General features: G+C 34.6%; 1 protein-coding gene across 1 annotated transcript in view; it reads left to right on the top strand.

The window, feature by feature from the left end:
- The window catches only part of VWC2L (von Willebrand factor C domain containing protein 2-like), a 170,172-nt gene that overhangs the window by 3,751 nt on the left and 147,162 nt on the right, over nt 1–19,259 (top strand). The window lies entirely within an intron of this gene.

The raw sequence follows: 19,259 nt of genomic DNA, 5'->3' as shown, positions 1-19,259 counted from the left end.
TTTCTTTGTTTCCCAGAAGTATCTGGGGCATACCTAACACCTTTTATTTTTGCCCTTAAACATTTCTTCTCTGTTATTACAAAATATGTTTTCTGAGGGGAACAATTTTGTGTATAGTGTGTCTCCTAAATTAATTTTTAAATTGTGTCAGTTTTGTGTGTTGCTTATTAGCCTATATTTGAAGTCATTTAACAATATAGTCTAGAATTATTTGTTTATTGTGTGGAAAAGCTGCAGAGATACACTTCTTAGCTGTGGTCCTCATATCAAGAAAATGCATTGGGCCTACTTATTGTCAAGCAAGATCCCCCTTCTGTTCTCTGCTCGCTGGATTTTTTGCTTACAGGATTCCACAGAGAACCGAATTTTTATCACAATCCAAGTAAATAATAGTAAAAAAGACTGTAATTTTTTTCAGCCTACATGGTATTTTTTAGTTTTTCTTTTATGCTTGTGTCATATTTTCAAAGTAGCTTAGAGTTCATTTTTATCCGTTATTGGACTTTCTTTTCCCCAATGGGTAGTTTTAATTGGGATATCCTACAAGCATGATCTGAACTCTGAAGGTATGAATACATGAAAAATGTCCACCTTAAATGTAATGGCAGTTTGTGCCTGGAGTGTCTGTCATACTGGTAGCTTTATACAAAATGTTCCAATTTCATCTAACCAAGTTCTGTGACAAGTGCTCAAAACCTTAGAGGTAAAAGTAGATATAGCTAGTTTTCAGTGTGGGTGTTTATGTATGAGAGAAGACATTTCCATTACTAACACTGACCCAACTTCTCTCACCACAAGAGTCAAATGGTGCCAGAAATCAGTATGTAGAAAAAAGGTCTCAACTGATCATCATTAGCGTAATCTGTGTATTCATAGTTAATTGTATTTGGTTCATTATTAACCAGGAATGAAGCAGGTTATGTGTTCAAGCCAGTTCTGATTTACCCAAGAATACCCAGTCATAGAAAATAGATTCCTTAGGACAAAAGGGAAATTTTAATTATGACATTCGACTTTCTTAGATGTGTTATTCTCAACTTTTGTCTTTCGTGTATTATTTTATTGCACAAAATTAAGAAGTAAAAACATAAGAGTCTAGTAAAAGTCTCATTGTTGACACTAAATAATAGTTGAGAGTATAGTATATTTATTAATGGTTTTATCTCTCTAAAATATTGTATATACTTTGACATTACCTATTTTTAATTTCATCTTAATGGAAGTAAGTAGAAGTACTCAACACATTTGATTCTAGGCATGGTTCTATAGTCATATCACCCTTTTCTAACGTGTTTATATCTAGAGTAGAATACAAAACGGTATTGTAGGAACAGCATTTCATAACTAGCACAAATAAAAATATAAGTTTCTGAGATTTATATAATTTGGTAATCCATATTTAATGAAGAAAAAAGATTGTCTAATTAACTATTAAAAATGCTATCGTTTTCCCTCTATTTATTAGATTTCACTACAATGGTATAGCTATGTTACCATGTCAAACAATATAGAGATATTTAAAGAAAAAGTTAATAATTTCTGTACCCCTTCTAGTTATAACCCTACTATAATCTAATTAATCCCTACTACTTCTTTCCTAATGTATGATCCATTAATATGCACAGCTTTTTCACCTTGCTTTTTGTGTCATAAAATTTTTGATGTGATTTTTAAAATAATAGATATCACTTTTTTTAACAAGAATTTTGAGTCATAAAGAGCTTTAGAGACTATATAGGGCAAATGTACAAGAATGAGAAACTGAGACCAGTTTTGGATAAATTACGTATCCAAAACTGTCAAGTTATTTACCTTAATTCTAAATGCTGCCATTCTAACAATACTATATGATCTCTCAAAGCACTTTGTCACTAAGGTCAGATAGACCTGAATTCGAATCCTGAATTCATCACTTGGATATAAATTTTTGAATGGAGTTCTTAAACTTTTTGGTCCACAGTGGTATTGACTATAAAATAGCCATTGTAATAATCACTTCCTTTGGAAGGAGAGGTCAGAAATTCTTAATAACATATAATTTCTCTAAAGTCACTAACCTTGTGATGATGGGTACACAATAGGTATTAAATAAATGGTTGTCCCCTCCTTCTTAACTCTAATATCCAGGGATTTATTCTAAATTCTAAATTCCTCTATGGCTTTGCCTATATTTTATAATGAAAGTTTAACTTTAAAAGACTTTCAAATGAAGAATTCTAATACCTTTTTAAAATGCTCTACTTATCCATATGAACCATATAACTCTAAGTAAATATTAGTCATAATCTGTCACCTTGATTCTCTTCCAACTCAGCTTGCAAGGAACAAGTCATTAATTATTAAAGATGCATAAAACTTTCATATAATAATACTGATGTTAATTAGGGAGGTTGTGTTATGAGATTTTACATTTAATATATTCATCCAACAAGCATTTATCAGACTGTTCAGTAGATAAGATACTATAGACGTACTTATATTTTAAAGTAGGATATCCAGAAACCAAAATCTCTGCTCACAAGAAAGACATGATCGATGTGAAGAGAGAAGGGGAAAAAGCAGGTAAAAAGTTAAGTATATGATTATAAAATCCCATTGTAACTCCCAAGGGATTGTGATGTCAGAAGCTTATCAACACAGTATGAGGCTAGGGTAAGCAAGAGATTTGTCTTCAGGATGCTCACCCTATACACCTTGTAGAGTTGCCTGTTCTTCAAGAAGTACTTGAAATTGATCTGGGGAGACTGAAACTCCAAGGAGGAACTGCTGGAGCAAATTCAGAGACTAGGATGAATACAATGTGCAAAGAGGAGGGAGATGGGTGTAATTGGAAGCTAGCTATGACTAAAAGGCTACCCTAGTAAGAGGTAACTTCAGATATGTGTCGGTGGACAGTGGATGGAAGGGCCTTGAATGCTGGGCCAAAATATTTAGAATCATCTGAAGAATAACATGAAAGAAAGTGCAGATTGTTCTGCACATAGATGACCTAGTTATACATAAATAAAAACGAATGTCCTATATCCAAGCACAGAATTGAATAGAAGTAAAGGGAAATCAATAGTGGAGGAAGGAAGTCTGTTGCAGAAAAAAAGAGAATGAGGTGCATAAGGACAAAGACATTCAGGACAGTTTTCAGGGTAAAATCTAATTTCCCTACTGTAGCCTAGATTCTAGTCAGCCTCTCCAAATCCCTCAAACTCTTGGTGACTTTTCTTCCCTGTCTGTTTGCACTGCTGTTCCACAGTGTGGAACACTTTTTCAATGTTGCTCCCTGTTCAAATCCTACTGGACCACTTCAAGGCTCCATTTAAATCTCACCTCAACTGGAAACCCCTCTCTGTCTGTCCTACCTCTTATCTCCCACACTGTATCACTCCTTCCATATGTTCCCACGGCCTGCTGTACACACCATCATTACAAGAACAGTAGCTGTTGTCTGATACTGTAAAGAGCTTTATGTATATTATCACACATTTTATAATAACACTGTGAGAATTATACTTTTATTAGCACTGTTTCACAGATAAGAAAACTGAAGCAGCAGAGTGTAAGTAACTTGTCCAAGACCATACAGCTGGAAAGAGGAAAAAGTAGGACTCCAAGCCAGGCAGCTTGGCTGTAGAATCTAAGCTCCTCACCACTTCTACTGTTCTATCCCACAGCAATAATGTAATACATCACACTGCAATAATATTAAATCATATGAAATATAATGTGAAATAATATGTGAAACCACTTGTCTCTTCCATTAGTCATTGAACCCTTTAAGGCTAGGGACACTGTTTTCTTTTTTCTTTTCCCTTCTATTCCCAACACCATATGAGTTACGTAACAGTCATTCAATACATTTTTTGATGAGTAGCATACCAGGTCAAATTGTAATCAAACTTACAGGATAAAGAACTTAGAATTTCTTTAGAATGATTTAGTTTCTGTTTATGTGTTGATCTCTTCATTTTAATTAAAGAAGCACTGAAAGTTGAGATGAAAAATACTCTTTGGGCAGTTAAAATGGCACACATTGTTCTCTTATGATAAGAGTGCCTATTTTCATCCTGCCTTTACTTTCTTCCTCGCTTGACCCCTTCCTTACCAAGGGTTGTCTTGGATTCTGTCTCCATCCCAGCATCGCAATGACTACCCAGTGTTTTAGCTGTATTGTCTCACCCAGTGCAGTTGCAAATCATAGGTCACATTTCAATATTTTCTGATCACCAAATTCAAATGTAAATTGATCCACATGTGTCACCTGATAGGAAAACTAATGTCATTTATAAAGGTTGTGGGGTTTTTATTTCATTTACTGATGCAAGCTTTGAAAGTGAATTTCTCTCTACTCTTTTTGAAAACTCTAAATTCTCCGGTGTTCTGGTAATATTGTATTAAGATAAAGGTCACTGTATGGTAGGTTCTCTCATCTTTCTTTTATGTGCACCCGGGCGATATGACACTGGAACCTACTTTTTGAGAAATAAAGCATATCAATAATAAATTATAATAGCAGTTTCTACCAGAAAAAGTTCATTGGAAATGTAGGCTTTACCTATGCTGAGTTTCTCAAAGGAAGAATTTATTTTGCTCAGTATTTTTATAACTCTGATTCTGCTAGAATTAGCCTTTTTGACTATTTCCTTACACTTTAGAACTTGTACTGATTTAGTTATAGGTCATACAATGAAGGTTATACTACATGCAGCTGAAAGAAATCTCTCAGCTTTTGCATAGCTTGTTTTATTTTAAAGTGATTTTCCGCAGTCAATTCCCCGTGTCCCTAATTCAGGATTTGGATTACCCAAGACCAGCTCTTCCCTGCTGACACTGACCTTTGTGTTTTTCCCACTATGGGCCAAAGACAGTGAACCAGGTCTCTGAATTGTATATTTGAAAGGTGCAGTGTGCATATTTTTTGAGGTCGAACATCTTGTGGGTTTGTTGTTGCTTTTATAAAAATGAGCATGTTTTCATGACGCCAAGTTTTTGCCCTGAATTTTATACTTAATATTTACATCTCAAGAGACTAAAAGGGGACCAGCCTGGCCAACATGGTGAAACCCTGTCTCTACTAAAAATACAAAAATTAGCTGGGCATGTTGGCAGGCACCTGTAGTCTCAGCTACTCGGGAGGCTGAGGCAGGAGAATTGCTTGAACCCGGGAGGCAGAGGCTGCAGTGAGCAGAGATCACGCCACTGCACTCCAGCCTCAGCAACAGAAGGAGACTCTGTTTCAAAAAAAAAAAAAAGAAAAAAAGAAAAAAAAGAGAAAAGAAAATTAAGCAGTGGGATTATTTTTCCAAATCATTACACTCATAAAAAATGTTGATGCCAATATGGATTTAGAATTGATTTGCCCTTTAATGGGTATATTCACATAGAGATAAAATTTTCAACCTTCTCATTAATAGGTGCTACATCATTAATGTCCAATATTGTAAAATTAAATCTGTAAAAACGTTTGAGTGGGAAGAATTTTGGAATTCAGATTTGGAAGAGTCATTTGATGTCTAGTTGTTTTTTTAATATGGAGAAGAAAATGGAAGGCAACATGTTCTAGGAGCTGAGGACCAGATTTATGAAAGAACAGGGAAAACCAGAGGCTGTAGAGATACCTCATTTGAGGGGACTAACAGGTAGGTAACACTTCGCACAGCACAATTCACTTCCCCCTACCCACTTACCCACCTGCCATTTCTGTCTATGAAAAGCACAGGAACTAAGTCAGATGTTTACACAAGGCAAAGGAGTACAAAAAGCATATTTTTGAAGTATGAAGCCTGTATTTGTTTTAATAACAGAGAAATCAGTGGATTGTGAGAATATAGGTGCAGTTTTTAAAGAATTTTATACAAAAGAGAATTTTCACTTCTCAACAAATGGGTAGTAGAGTCACCAGTGGCATTTTTAAGATACTATCCCAAGAAGGAACTAGAAAGCATCATGATTTTATGCGGCAAAGATAATTGGGGATCTTTGTAAAGAGGTTGAGAAGATTAATTCCATAATTATTGGCTCTACAAAATGCAGTTTCTGTTTTGCAGAGCATGTTGTGGCTTTTAACATTAAAATGGCTTTGAGTGAGTTAAAAGGAATGCCTTCCGCTTTCAAGTTGCTACAAAATAACAGTGATTGAGACCTTACTGTTGCTTATCTGAGGCTCAGCCTCAGCATGCAGAATGAGTGGGTTCAAAGTGGATATTCTCAAAGGGGGATTCCCATCTTTGTAAGTAACAGGGGAACCTTTAGTTAATTTTTATACTCTCTGAGTGATTTCATTTCAGAGATTAGAAGTCAATTTCATTTAAAAAATTTATAATGTTCATTGCACACTTCGTGCACTCACAAAAGTACACAAAGTTTTTTGCACTCACAGAAGTACATGACAGCTAGGAAAAAAATCAAATTTTAAAAATAATTTATTTTTTAAAAAAACTCCATTGATTATTGAGTGTTATTCTTTTCATATTAAGTACTTTCTAAAATAGAGTAGAATTATAAGAATAAATGGCTTCCAAATTAATTCCCAAAGGAGTGAATTAGCTCATTTACAGTCAGAATTACAGTCTCTTACTTTACATTTTAAGAGAATTGATGGTCAGCTAGCCCTTTCACTAGTTATACATAGGAGCAGTTTTTCATACTTACTTACCAATAATTATTGCTGTCCTTCATATTGGAAGATGCCCTGTTAATGGTGATAACCGTGTGACAAGCATGACTACCGAGATTTGTGACTGGGCTTCTGCGCCCTGTGCACATTGGGAGACCGGCGTTGATTAGCAGCCACATGTGAGATTTGCGGAGCTTGTCACTGTTAGTGACTACCCCAGACTTGAGGTGAGTCATCGGTAGTTTACAGACATGATTGCCCATTCCTTACTGACTCACCAATATTGAGAGAAGATGAAGCTGAAAAAAACAATGACCTGGTAGTCTCCCTTCCAAATTTTAACTCCAACTGTACAAGGTTTTGGATATGTTAAAAAAAAAATTGCCTCTTCTTGTTTTTCCTCACCAAAAGACAGAATTGGTTAATAGGGTGATATGAACAAGCATAATTATTTTTCTATTTCCTACATCTTATTTCATAACACAGGCCTACATATCTTTGGCAAATTTTGCAGATTAATTTATAATCTCTATAATCTAGATTTTAATTGCTCCATACACACATTAATTTGGGTGTGTGTGTGTGTGTGTTAAACTGGAGGGAGCAAGAGTGTTTTTCCTTTAAGAAAATCTTATTTTAAGATTATTTAAATCTTTTGTTCCTACTTCTTAATCACCATGAACATATCTTCACTTTGTTTTGTTATGCTGCATCTCAATTTATACATCAGGCAGTGTGTTTTATGAAGGACAGCACAAGAAAAACCTATCGGTGTATTTTTTTAGTTGTCTTTTAGGGAAGCGTTTGAAACAAATAACTAAGAGGAGAGTTGAAGTGATCAATGTCTTTGCTTTCTCAAACAATAGGCATTATTAATTGGGAACTGGCTTATTTTAGAGTCTATACTTTGGGTTTTATCATCACTACTGATTAGCATCAGTAATTTCAGTCTAATACACTTTCATTGTTGATTTCCTTGCCTCTAGCCTGCTGTAGAGCATATCACAATAAAGCCATCTTTGCAAAGATTTAATGACATCATGGAAAGAGTGAATAAAGTACTAAAGTGACAAGAAAGATCATTCAGTTCTTGAAAAAGTTTTCAGATGACATTATTCTATGGCTGCATAAAGTTGTCTGCAGTGTATAAACATGCACTGAATACAACTCTTAATTTTCCCGTTATGTCACGTAACCATGAACAAAACTTGATATACTTTTATTCTATCTATAGAATTGATACAATAATGAGACCATATATGTCTTATGAAGGATACGTAGTATTGAAGATTTGAAGATTATAGTATTACATATCAATTTATAACAATTACCACTGCTCAAAAGGTTTTTTTTTAATTAAACATTATTGGGTTGGGATTTTGAGTAATTTTTGTTTTAGTATTTACCTTTCACTACCATTGTTACATCTTGGTTTAGGATTTTATTTCTAGTATCTGCGTTTATATAAATTTTTCTGTTTGTAAAATGGCAGGCATTATGGTTTCTTTTTCATAGTCTAGGTCCTTTCTACTTTTGAGCACTGACCATAGAATTTTAGATCTGAAATAGCACTTTGAAATTATTTTATCTAACTCCCTTATTTTAGAGGTGATAAAAGAAAGACTAACAGAAACTTAGTGATAACACCATAATGGCACAGCTCATTATTTGCAAAGGCTATTAATATATCACTTTCCTGTGATCTTTTTTCTATATTTTACTACCTTCAGGTTTAACAGAAAAATGCCAGCGCATTGCATCTTCTTTTCCAATAAATATGTTGGAATGCAATGATTTGTCTCAGCCAATTGTCTATAGAAATGTGATATGAGGACCTATCACCATGACAACATAGAGTTACAAGTAGACAAGAACAATAAAATATTGGCATATCAGAAATCAGTCTTTGATACAGACTGAGTACAATTTGTGAAACTAGCCTAAGTTTCCAAAGGCTGTAATAAAAATGGGGCCCATTGTCTAAAACAGAAAAATTATGTAATTAAACCAAATAATATAGGCCAAAATAAAATTAAAATATATTACATTAAACATTACCTATTTATTTTCACTGAGACTACTTTATACTTGGACGTAACAAAGGAGCAAAATTAGCTGTGCTTACTCATGTATTTTGACGGTTTTAGAAAATGAAGACCCATTTTTTTTTTCACTTAGCAAACTCTCACCTCTCACTAGATGGCAGGAATGGAGTGTGCAAAATAGATGGCATATGCAGAAATCTCTAATTCTGTGGCATTAGAACAACAACAACAAAAATCTCTAAACTGACCGATGATCAATATCATCTAAGGAAGGAATGTTGCAAAAATTCAGATTCCTTCACCTTTCCATCTTAAATTCCAATTTAAATCATTTAAATCTATGTTATTCTAAAGGTTCTGAGATTATTATAATTCTCAGCAGGGTTTGGAAATCACTGGTATAATTCAGCCTTTTCTAGACTGTTGTCTAAGGAATACTAGAATCTTGTTTTCTAAGGAATACTAGATTCTTCATAAGGATTTCAATGATTTTTCATGGTCAAATAAATTTGAGAAATGATGCATCCTTTAACCTCTCTTGGAAATGAGCAGTACACATTAGTATACTGAGACTACTTGAGCATATTGGAAAGTAGGTTTGTTTGAGAGTCAGTCTGTAGAGTTCAACAGCTGAGAACTCAAAAGTGTGGTGAAAATTGGATTTTAAAGCAGACCCTACCACTTACCAGCCAACTGACCTAGGACATACTACTTTTCTCTTTATGTCTCCATGTACACATCTATAAAAGAGAGATTATAGTAGATAGTACTTCGCATACACCACGTGATTTATAAAAACTACCTGACATTTTTACTACTATTACTATTAATACTAAACTATATTTAATCCAGAATTTCACAAATTTATGTGACAGTAGAACACTTTTTTTTTTTTCTCAGAACATCTATTAACATCTTAAAGTTCACAAAAGTTCAGTGAAACACAGTTTAAGAAATATTTTGCTAATGATTCAAGATAGGATAATTCCTTTATTTGATTTTTATGGGCAGTTAATGATGAAAATCTATTTTTTTCTCAGCTTATCTTTTAGTATATTTTTTTTTTAGTTCCCAAAATTGTATTTAATGTGATTATTTATGGAAATTTATTAATTTGTGTTACAAAAAACAAGTTAGTTGAAAATGACTTTTTAAAAAATAGTGGTAATATCAATTACAAATAATGGATTATCTAAGACAAGGGTCAACACACTATGCTCCATGAGCCAGATCCAGTTCACAATCCACTTTGTTAATAAAGCTTTATTAAAACACAACCATGCTAATTCATTTACATATTGTCTATGGTTGCTTTTAGAATGTTCCAGGCACTGTATGACCCACAAAATCTGAAATATTTACTATTTGGCCTTCTATAGAAAAGGTTTGCTGATCCTTGCCTAATCTAAAATCAGATATTCTTCCCTTTCTACTTCTGTCAAACTGTGCTGTCACCAAATCCTTCTAACTTGCACTCTTGAAGGTTACAGTCATTTGGGTACTGGTGGTTATCAGTTCTCTTTCGGCAGTGCGTGGTCTCAGGGATCTCTTCTCACACAAGTAAATTTCAAAAAGCCTATAGATTTGCCTATTTTAAATGTATACATACTTAACAGCAGGCATGTTAAGTCCTATTTCTCTGCATTCCTGACTCAGAAGAGTATAGCTTTGCTCTTTGTACTGATGTGGTATAACTTAATAATTTTCCATTTTCTGAAAATTCTCAAATAAAACAGATAAAGATTAATATTTTATCTTTTTTATATCCCATGTGTTCTCTTTTGATAAGTCAAAAAGTTGTCTTTAATATAATAGACATACTCAGGATTATATTAAGTGAAAACATGTATACATTATTTCTGCCTACTTAGGTACTCAGTCCATTACTACATTTTTAAAATCAGCTTACCTAGACAATCCATAGTTTGATCCCATTAAATAAATATCCCTTTCATATAGAGAAGTGGTAGATCTTGTGGGCTGTACCAAAATATGGAAGACAGAAATCTGGCCCTCAAGGTGCTCCTAGTCTATCTAAAGGAATAATACAGGTACCATTGATGACAAGTGGCTTGTGATGACTGCTCTAGGAACTCAGACGAAGAAAGAATTCAGACTGGGCACGGTGGCTCACCCCTGTAAAACCAGCACTTTGGGAGGCTGAGGCAAGCAGATCACCTGAGGTCAGGAGTTTAAGACCAGCCTGGCCAACATGGTGAAACCCCGTCTCTACTAAAAATACAAAGATTAGCCTGGCGTGATGATGGATGCCTGTAGTCCCAGCTACTTGGCAGGCTGAGGCAGGAGAATCACTTGAACCCCGGAGGCAGAAGTTTCAGTGAGCCGAGTTCCAGCCATTACACTCCAGCCTGGTTGACAGAGCGAGACTTTCTCTCAAAAAAAAAAAAAAAAAAGTAATTCAGTCTTAAGAACTAAAGGAAGATAGCTAAGAGTGGGGGTTTCAATGCATTAAAGCAGTTTAGACAAAATTGGAAAGTTTGCAAACATAAAGGCAAAGCTTAGAGAAACCGTGTCAACCTGAGTGACAAGAGCATAGGGTAGAGAGAGTTAGAGAGAAATAAGAGTGAAGCGGAAGCGTGGGACCAGTTCACAGCATGAATGCTAGGCTAAGGAGCTTGGGTCAAAGTCTGAACTGAGTAGACAGCCACCAAAGGGCTTAGATCAAAGAAGCAACAAAACTAGATTTGTACCTGAAACAAATACCAATAATAGTTGGCAATTTCATTAAGTATGTTGCACGTGCATTTCCTTATTAAATTATTGAATCGTGCGTTTCCTTATTAAATTATTGAATCCTAAAATATTTTCACTCCCATTTCACAAATGAGAAAACTGAGATTCAGAGAAATTTGTGCTTTTGTCTTTGTCTTATAAATGGAGATTATCAAACTTGACAGATCAAGAAAAGTCTTCTAACTCTAACTCTGGTGTTTTCTCTTGTATCTTATCAGCTTTGATTAATTCACTATGAACATTATGCAAGTAATGTGGTAGAGATACTATAGTTTTCATTTTGGGTGTATATATTTCCTATATTGTTGAATGTGTTCAATTATAAGTCTATTTCATGTTTAGTCCCCTCTTTTTCACAGAAATGTGGCACATTGCTAACATAAGGAAAATTCTTTTCCTGCTCCAGATTTATAGGGCTTGATTGGTTTCATTATAAAAAGCTCCCACTGTCAAAAGAAGTATGCTTCCAAGGCACATTCCTATCCATTTAAAAAACAAACTGCATTCTGAATGCAGTGAGGATTGGCCAGGATTATTTTTGCCAATTTAGAGATTAAAAACACAATTCTAAATCAGTGAAATACAAATTTTTAAAAAAGAAAATACAAAACTTGTTAATGATTCTTGCAGTCTTAGAAATGCAGACTTCTGCCATTGTAAAAACTCATGATTACCAAATGAACTCATGTTTTATAGTGAGAGAAGAGCTACAGCTCTCTAATACTTCACTTACTTTCACTGCATGTTAGCTTTATTGCTCTCTCCTAAATATGACAGAGAAAAGAATAAAATTGTTCAGTGTAACTTTAATTTTCCCCCAACATTAAAAATAAAATCCTGCTAAAACTGCAAACCTTTGACGCTGAGATGTAGAAAGCTTCATTAGAGACAAAAAGGAGAATCAGAGAATTTTTCTTTTGTTAATGAGACTCTAGGACATTCACATTGAAACTAAAAGATACTTAAATCAAGACTCCAAAAACTGTGAGCTAAAGTTACCCTGTTAAAAATCTGTTTTTGGCAAGATTCTGATTAAAGATTGAAGTTTCATCTCTGTAAATAAGAATCTAATTAACTATCTAAAAATACTGTCCAATGTCATTCTCAATCGAACCACAATTTGAGTGCAAACATTGCTGTGTTTTAGAGATGTAACACAGATTGCTTTCAAAACTCTGAAAGATGTACAATTGTCCCTAGGTATCTGCAGAGGATTGGCTCCAAATCCTCTCCAATACAAAAATCTGCAAATACTCTGTAAAACTGTAAGATACAAATTTCTTACATAAAATGGATTAGTATTTGCATATAGCCTATGCACATTCTCCCATACACTTTAAACTATTTCTAGATTACTTATAATTTCAAATACAATGTAAATGCTATGTGGTAGTTTGTTATACTGTATTGTTTAGTAATAATGGTAAGAAAAATAGTCTGTAAATGTTTAGTACAGACGACCATCCATTTCCTCTCCAGTACAGTATTTTTGATTCACAGTGGGTTGAATTCATGCATATGAAATCCACGGATATGAAGGGCTGACTGTATCTTCTATAAATTCAACATTTCAAATAATTCATAATGAATATCGTTATGCCATAATTTTATAAAAGTAAGTTATAACTAATATGCTCCCTTGAGGAATACACAGCCATTGCAAATGGACAAAGAGTGGGGAAGGAAACTCTGTTGAAGTTGAAAGCTATGAAGGCAATCACAGTCATGTAATCAGTGCCGCATCATTTACATGTGCTTTCACATATTATATCATTTAGTCTCAAAACAATACAATGAGAAAACTAGAGTACTTTTAATATTATGTTATTAATTCCATCTTGCAAATGAAAAACCCAGGCTCAAGAGGTTTAAGTAACCTGTCCAAGGTAGAAGAGCAAGTAGTATCTCATGCCAGGATTTCAGCTACAAATGTGCTTGTTTCACGTTATCATATAGCCAAGTTCCACTGGGTGATAGCACTAACAATTTTTATATATAGTTACAAAATTATCCCTGCTTCTGCCACACCTTGTCCCAAAGTTATACACTAAAGCAGAGAGTTTTATCAAGAAAGTACTCAGTCAAGATTTTTTAAATTAAAATATGCTTTCATGTTACTGCCTATAAGCCATCTCAATATATTTTTGTGGAGTGAGGTAAGCTATGAACTAAGCATCAAATAATGGACTATCAAATTCAGTAGGAAATTACTGTTTGGACTTTAAAAATTAGAAATATATTTCAATACCAGCAGTTATAAAGCACTTATTATTATTACATTTTAATTACTCTTTCTTCATAACCTGTCAACGTATGACATCAGCAAATAGTCAATGAAGAAAAAATTTCAATTTTTAGAAAATCTTTGCACCGAGACAGTGGCAGAAAAAAAGGGGGTAGAGTTCCTGAGAAATAATCTGATGAGCACTTCCAATACAAATGGGTTTGGTTGTTCCAGGGTGATAACTCCCACCCCTTAGACCCTAAAAGGCCTTGAATTCAGTGTCATCCACACACTTTTAGCAGGCTGTTATGGCTCTTTCTCTTTTCTGTTATCACTTCTTTGCAGTGTTTTCTGAAGAATAGGCCAGGTCATATTCATCTCCTATGATTCTTTCAGGCTGTAGAATTCTCACAGTGATGTACTCTTCCCCAACCATATGTGACCTTGTTTTATTGCTGTTGTAGGTGACTGATTCTTTGTCTGATATCAAGAATCTCTCCTTTCCAGTGTCAAGAGAAAAGTTTTGAAGTTATACAGTTGCTCACTTTTTTCCTGTTGCATAAATGGGTGATAAATGTAGCACCTTCAGCAGGAAAATACATGGGTTCTGATGACAGTACTCAGTTGCATTGTCAAGAATGTTTTTTGTACCAAAGCCAACTGTCAGTCCAGCTTGTCAGTGAAGGACTAAGGACTGCTGCTTTTCCAGAGTATTTCACAAGTATAGGTGTGATCATCAAAACCTTGATTTTATATTAAATCCTCAAGCTTTTGTCTGTATGTTTGGGCCCTCCTTTGATGATCATAAAGGCAGCTAAATTATCTTTTTCCTCTCTTAAATATACCCTGGTATTTCCTTGATAAGTATACTGTGCCTACTTAAAAAAAAAATCTTTGATTGTAAATAAAGAGATATTGTTGCTTATCTTCGCCTTACTTACATTTTTTAAAATTTACATTTATATGCTTTCTTCATATTTTGGAAAAAGCGGCATTTTATTGTCATGAGACTCCTTGAAAATGTTGAGGAAAAATATTGGTTCTTCACACCATCAGTTTGTTGGTATAGGCAGAATAAAATTATGGGTTACCCGCCTTTAAATAGATACTAAAGTATATTTTTAAAACTTTATTTAGGAAAAAATTATTTTATTATTTATTATTATTTTTCTTTTGAAACAGAGTCTCACTGTGTTGTCCAGGCTGGAGTGCAATGAGGCAGTCTTGGCTCACTGCAACCTCTGCCTCCTGGGTTCAAGCAATTCTACTGCCTCAGCCTCCCGAGTAGCTGGGACTACAGTCACCTGCCACCAGGCCTAGCTAATTTTTGTATTTTTAGTACAGGTGAGGTTTCACCATGTTGGCCAGGCTAGTCTCGAACTCCTGACCTCGGGTGATCCACCCACCTCAGCCTCCCAAAGTGCTGGAATTACAAGCGTGAGCCACCGTGCCTGGCCAGGAAGAAAGTAGTTTTAGGGAAAAAAAGCTAGAACATTGATAAAATGTCACTGTTGTGTAGCAACAATGACAAAATTTCAAGAATGAGTAAACTTTTTTTTACTTGATAATTAATAATTACAATTGGGTACTTCATCAATGTTTTCCAGTCTTCTTATATTTTACTTTAGCTCAGAGTGCATGCGAATAAAAATAGAAAGATTAAATCCAGTGGTTAGGTTTTCTACTGTAACAGTACCATCAGTTATTCTTACAGAAAAGGTATTTGTTTTTTACAAATATTAAAATTTGTTTTTAAAAATATTTCAACTCTTCTTTTAAATTTCATTTATTGGCATAGGAGAGATATATAGTTCATCTCAGTATACCTTATATATACTACTTTGTATACGATGTATATTTAATAAATATATTGAATATGTTTTTAAATTAGACATCATATTTCTGAATTGTAGTTTATTACCTACCTAGTTTATTATATCTACATGGGCAAAGCTACATGCACTCTGCAATCATTTCAGTAAAATGCTTATATTTTCATCAAAAATGAAATGTTTTTTGATAGACACACTGAAAATAATATATTCCACAATGTATTATCAAAATACGAACTCCACCAGAAAAAGCCAGAACAGTTACTACTTAACTCATAATGCAGATAATAATACCACGATATACATTTGCTGAGTAACTGAGATGATTATTTAAAAAAAAAACTCTGTGCATCTTTATTATTATTTGCTTCCTCAGTATTAAAATTCTTAAAGAAGTTTCAGCTTGATGTCCATAATTTGATGAGTTACAACCTCAGTGTTCCAAATATGCTCCAATCAATAGAGCGGATCGCTGAAGAGGTCATCACAATCTCATTAGACCAGGAACAGTGAGGAGCATTTTAATCAGTGATGCTATGGGTCATCTTTTAGATGATTGTGAATTTTGGTTAAAACCCATTGGATCAGTTGATTATTAGGTGACATCTGTTGCATGCAAATTACTGGCTACGAGAGTGGCAGTGGATGCTAAATACTTTTGCACTTTGTAATTTAATGTATATTTTAATGAAGTGAACAGCGACATTCCTGAGAGGCATCAGCAACTTTGAAACAGAGTCTTCCAAATTTTCATACAGTTTGAAAGTAATGAGATTTGTTCCTTAAAGTGATAAAAATTTATGGCATAAATTATCTCTAAAAGAAGAGTGCTTCTAAAAGCTGTGTTTTTTCCTTTGTGGAAAAGATTAGATTTTAAATACTTGTTTAATGGGAGTTTTTTGAAAAGTAAACAAAGATGTATTTCTTTGATCATTTTCGCTTATTATGAAAGAAATGAAGTACCCCTTGGTCTCTGAAGCCTCTTATCACTTGATCAAAAGGAAACCCATTTATAGGGTTAGTAAGTATAAACTTGGCTCTTAGAATATATCCCATCTATTTGTGTATCCATCCCTTCAGCTTTCAACAGTATTCACAGGGAACTTTCTAAGAATCGAGTGTTGTTTCTCAGAATATTCAAAATGTGTGCTGTTGAGCTTTACTCTATCCCATCCTTTTGGAAAATTGACATGTTTAAAATTAGGACTTTTCTGAAAAAAGATTTTCTACTATACTAAATTGTTGTGCTTAATAAGCAACCATTAAAATTGATACACATTATAAAATGAGACTAGCTTTTTCTCAGATCCTTTAGCAATTTCTCTGCCTATATTCTTGTCCAAATTTAGTTAGCACGGTATTTTCTAATGCAATAAAAGTCGGTAATCATCTACTGCTAGATAGCCCAGTCAATGGAGTGCTTGAAGATTGACTTACCTGTGATCTGCATGATGAATATTATGAATTTAAAATTACCTTTGGATGGTGAGTTTATGTGCATTGCCATAATGTTGGAACCCAAATAGTTATTTCATGACTCACAGTCGGAAACCTTTTTCCCCAAAGTGCCCTTTATAATATTTAAATAAGGCACAAACATCTCATTGACTCAAAATTATTTACATGCATAATAAACACAGATGAAGCCGCCCAGAGATATGGTTTAGCAAATAAGAAAACATAGATTATACATAAATGATTATGCATTTTAGTTAAAAAATATTTGTTGAGTATCTATCATGTGCTAAGATGTTTTCTAGGTGCAGAGAATACAACAATGAACAGTATATAAGGAGATTAGAATCTATGAGGACAGGAGCAAATTTACCAAAAAATGTAAACAAATCAATAAGATCATTTCACAGACTGATGAGAGCTCTGAATGGTTGACATGATGGACGGAGAAGATGAAGGGGCTGGATGACCTGAGTCATCACGGAAGACCTCCCTGGAGAGGTGGCATTTGAGTTGACACCTAGATGATGAGACTTCAGGAAAAAGAAAATGGGTTCATTGCTTTTCATTCTTTGATTTTTCCTTAGTGATTGATAATGACCAGTCTCACCATTCACAATTACTCTTTATCTGAGGTTTCTAATAACAATTTTGATTTTAGTCACCTAAACCAATATTTATGAAAGAGTCTCCTTTTGCCCTATTATCTTTACTGTATGTAGCAGGAAATCCCTTTCTAATCTAGGGCCAGCTGGAAGAGCATTTGGAATTGCCATACAAGGTATGCATTTAGGACCAGGCACAGTGGCTCACACCTATAATCCTAGCACTTTGGGAGGCCGAGGTGGGTGGATAATATAAGGTCAGGAGTTCGATACCAGCCTGGCCAATATGGTGAGACCCTGTCTTTCCTAAACATACAAAAATTAGCCAGGTCTGGTGGCGTGCACCTGTAATCCCAGCTACTTGGGAGACTGAGGCAGGAGAATCACTTAAACCCAGGAGGCAGAAGTTGAAGTGAGCCAAGACTGTGCCACTGCACTCCAGTATGGGCAACAGAGTAAGACTCCATCTCAAGAAAAAAAAATATGTATATATGTATTCAGAGATAGCAGAAATTGCTTAAATGGATTTCCACATTAGTTATTTAAAAACACTAAGCTGGAGAAATAACAAATTTAAAACAGATATATTCACTGCTCAAGCCACCTGATATACATATAATATATAAATATATGTATAAACAAATAAATTGGACCTCTAATCCTAATTTCAACTAAAATTAATGAAAAAGTAGTGAGTGACAGGCAGGGATACTAACCACGATAAGACTTAAATGTTAGACCTAAAACCATAAAAACCCAAGAAGAAAACCTAGGCAATACCATTCAGGACATAGGCCTGGGCAAGGACTTCATGTCTAAAACACCAAAAGCAATGGCAACAAAAGCCAAAATTGACAAATGGGATCTAATTAAACTAAAGAGCTTCTCCACAGCAAAAGAAACTACCATCTGAGTGAACAGGCAACCTACAGAATGGGGAAAAATGTTTGCAATCTACTCATCTGACAAAGGGCTAATATCCAGAATCTACAAAGAACTCAAACAAATTTACAAGAAAAAAGCAACCCCATCAAAAAGTGGGCGAAGGATATGAACACTTTTCAAAAGAAGACATTCATACAGCCAACAGACACATGAAAAAATGCTCATCATCACTAGCCATCAGAGAAATACAAATCAAAACCACAATGAGATATTATCTCACACCAGTTAGAAAGGTGATCATTAAAAAGTCAGGAAACAACAGGTGCTGGAAAGGATGTGGAGAAATAGGAACATTTTTACACTGTTGGTGGAACCATAAACTAGTTCAACCATTGTGGAAGACAGTGTGGTGATTCCTCAAGGATCTAGAACTAAAAATACCATATGACCCCACCATCCCATTACTGGGTAACTACGCAAAGGATTATAAATCATGCTGCTATACATGCACATGTATGTTTATTGTGGCACTATTCACAATAGCAACGACTTGGAACCAACGCAAATGTCCACCAGTGATAGACTGGATTTGAAAAAATGTGGCACATATACACCATGGAATACCATGCAGCCATAAAAAAGGATGAGTTCATGTCCTTTGTAGGGACATGAATGAAGCTGGAAACCATCATTCTTAGCAAACTATCACAAGGACAAAAACCAAACACCATGTGTTCTCACTCATAGGTGGAAACTGAACAATGAGATCACTTGGACACAGGAAGGGGAACATCACACACCCGGGCCTGTTGTGAGGTGGGGGCAGGGGGAGGGATAGCATTAAGAGATATA

The sequence above is a fragment of the Colobus angolensis genome, unplaced genomic scaffold (assembly GCF_000951035.1).
Source record: "Colobus angolensis palliatus isolate OR3802 unplaced genomic scaffold, Cang.pa_1.0 Scaffold95, whole genome shotgun sequence".
Classification (NCBI taxonomy): Eukaryota; Metazoa; Chordata; class Mammalia; order Primates; family Cercopithecidae; genus Colobus; species Colobus angolensis.
The sequence above is the reverse complement of the archived record's forward strand: the minus strand, read 5'-3'. Positions and strand labels throughout refer to the sequence as shown.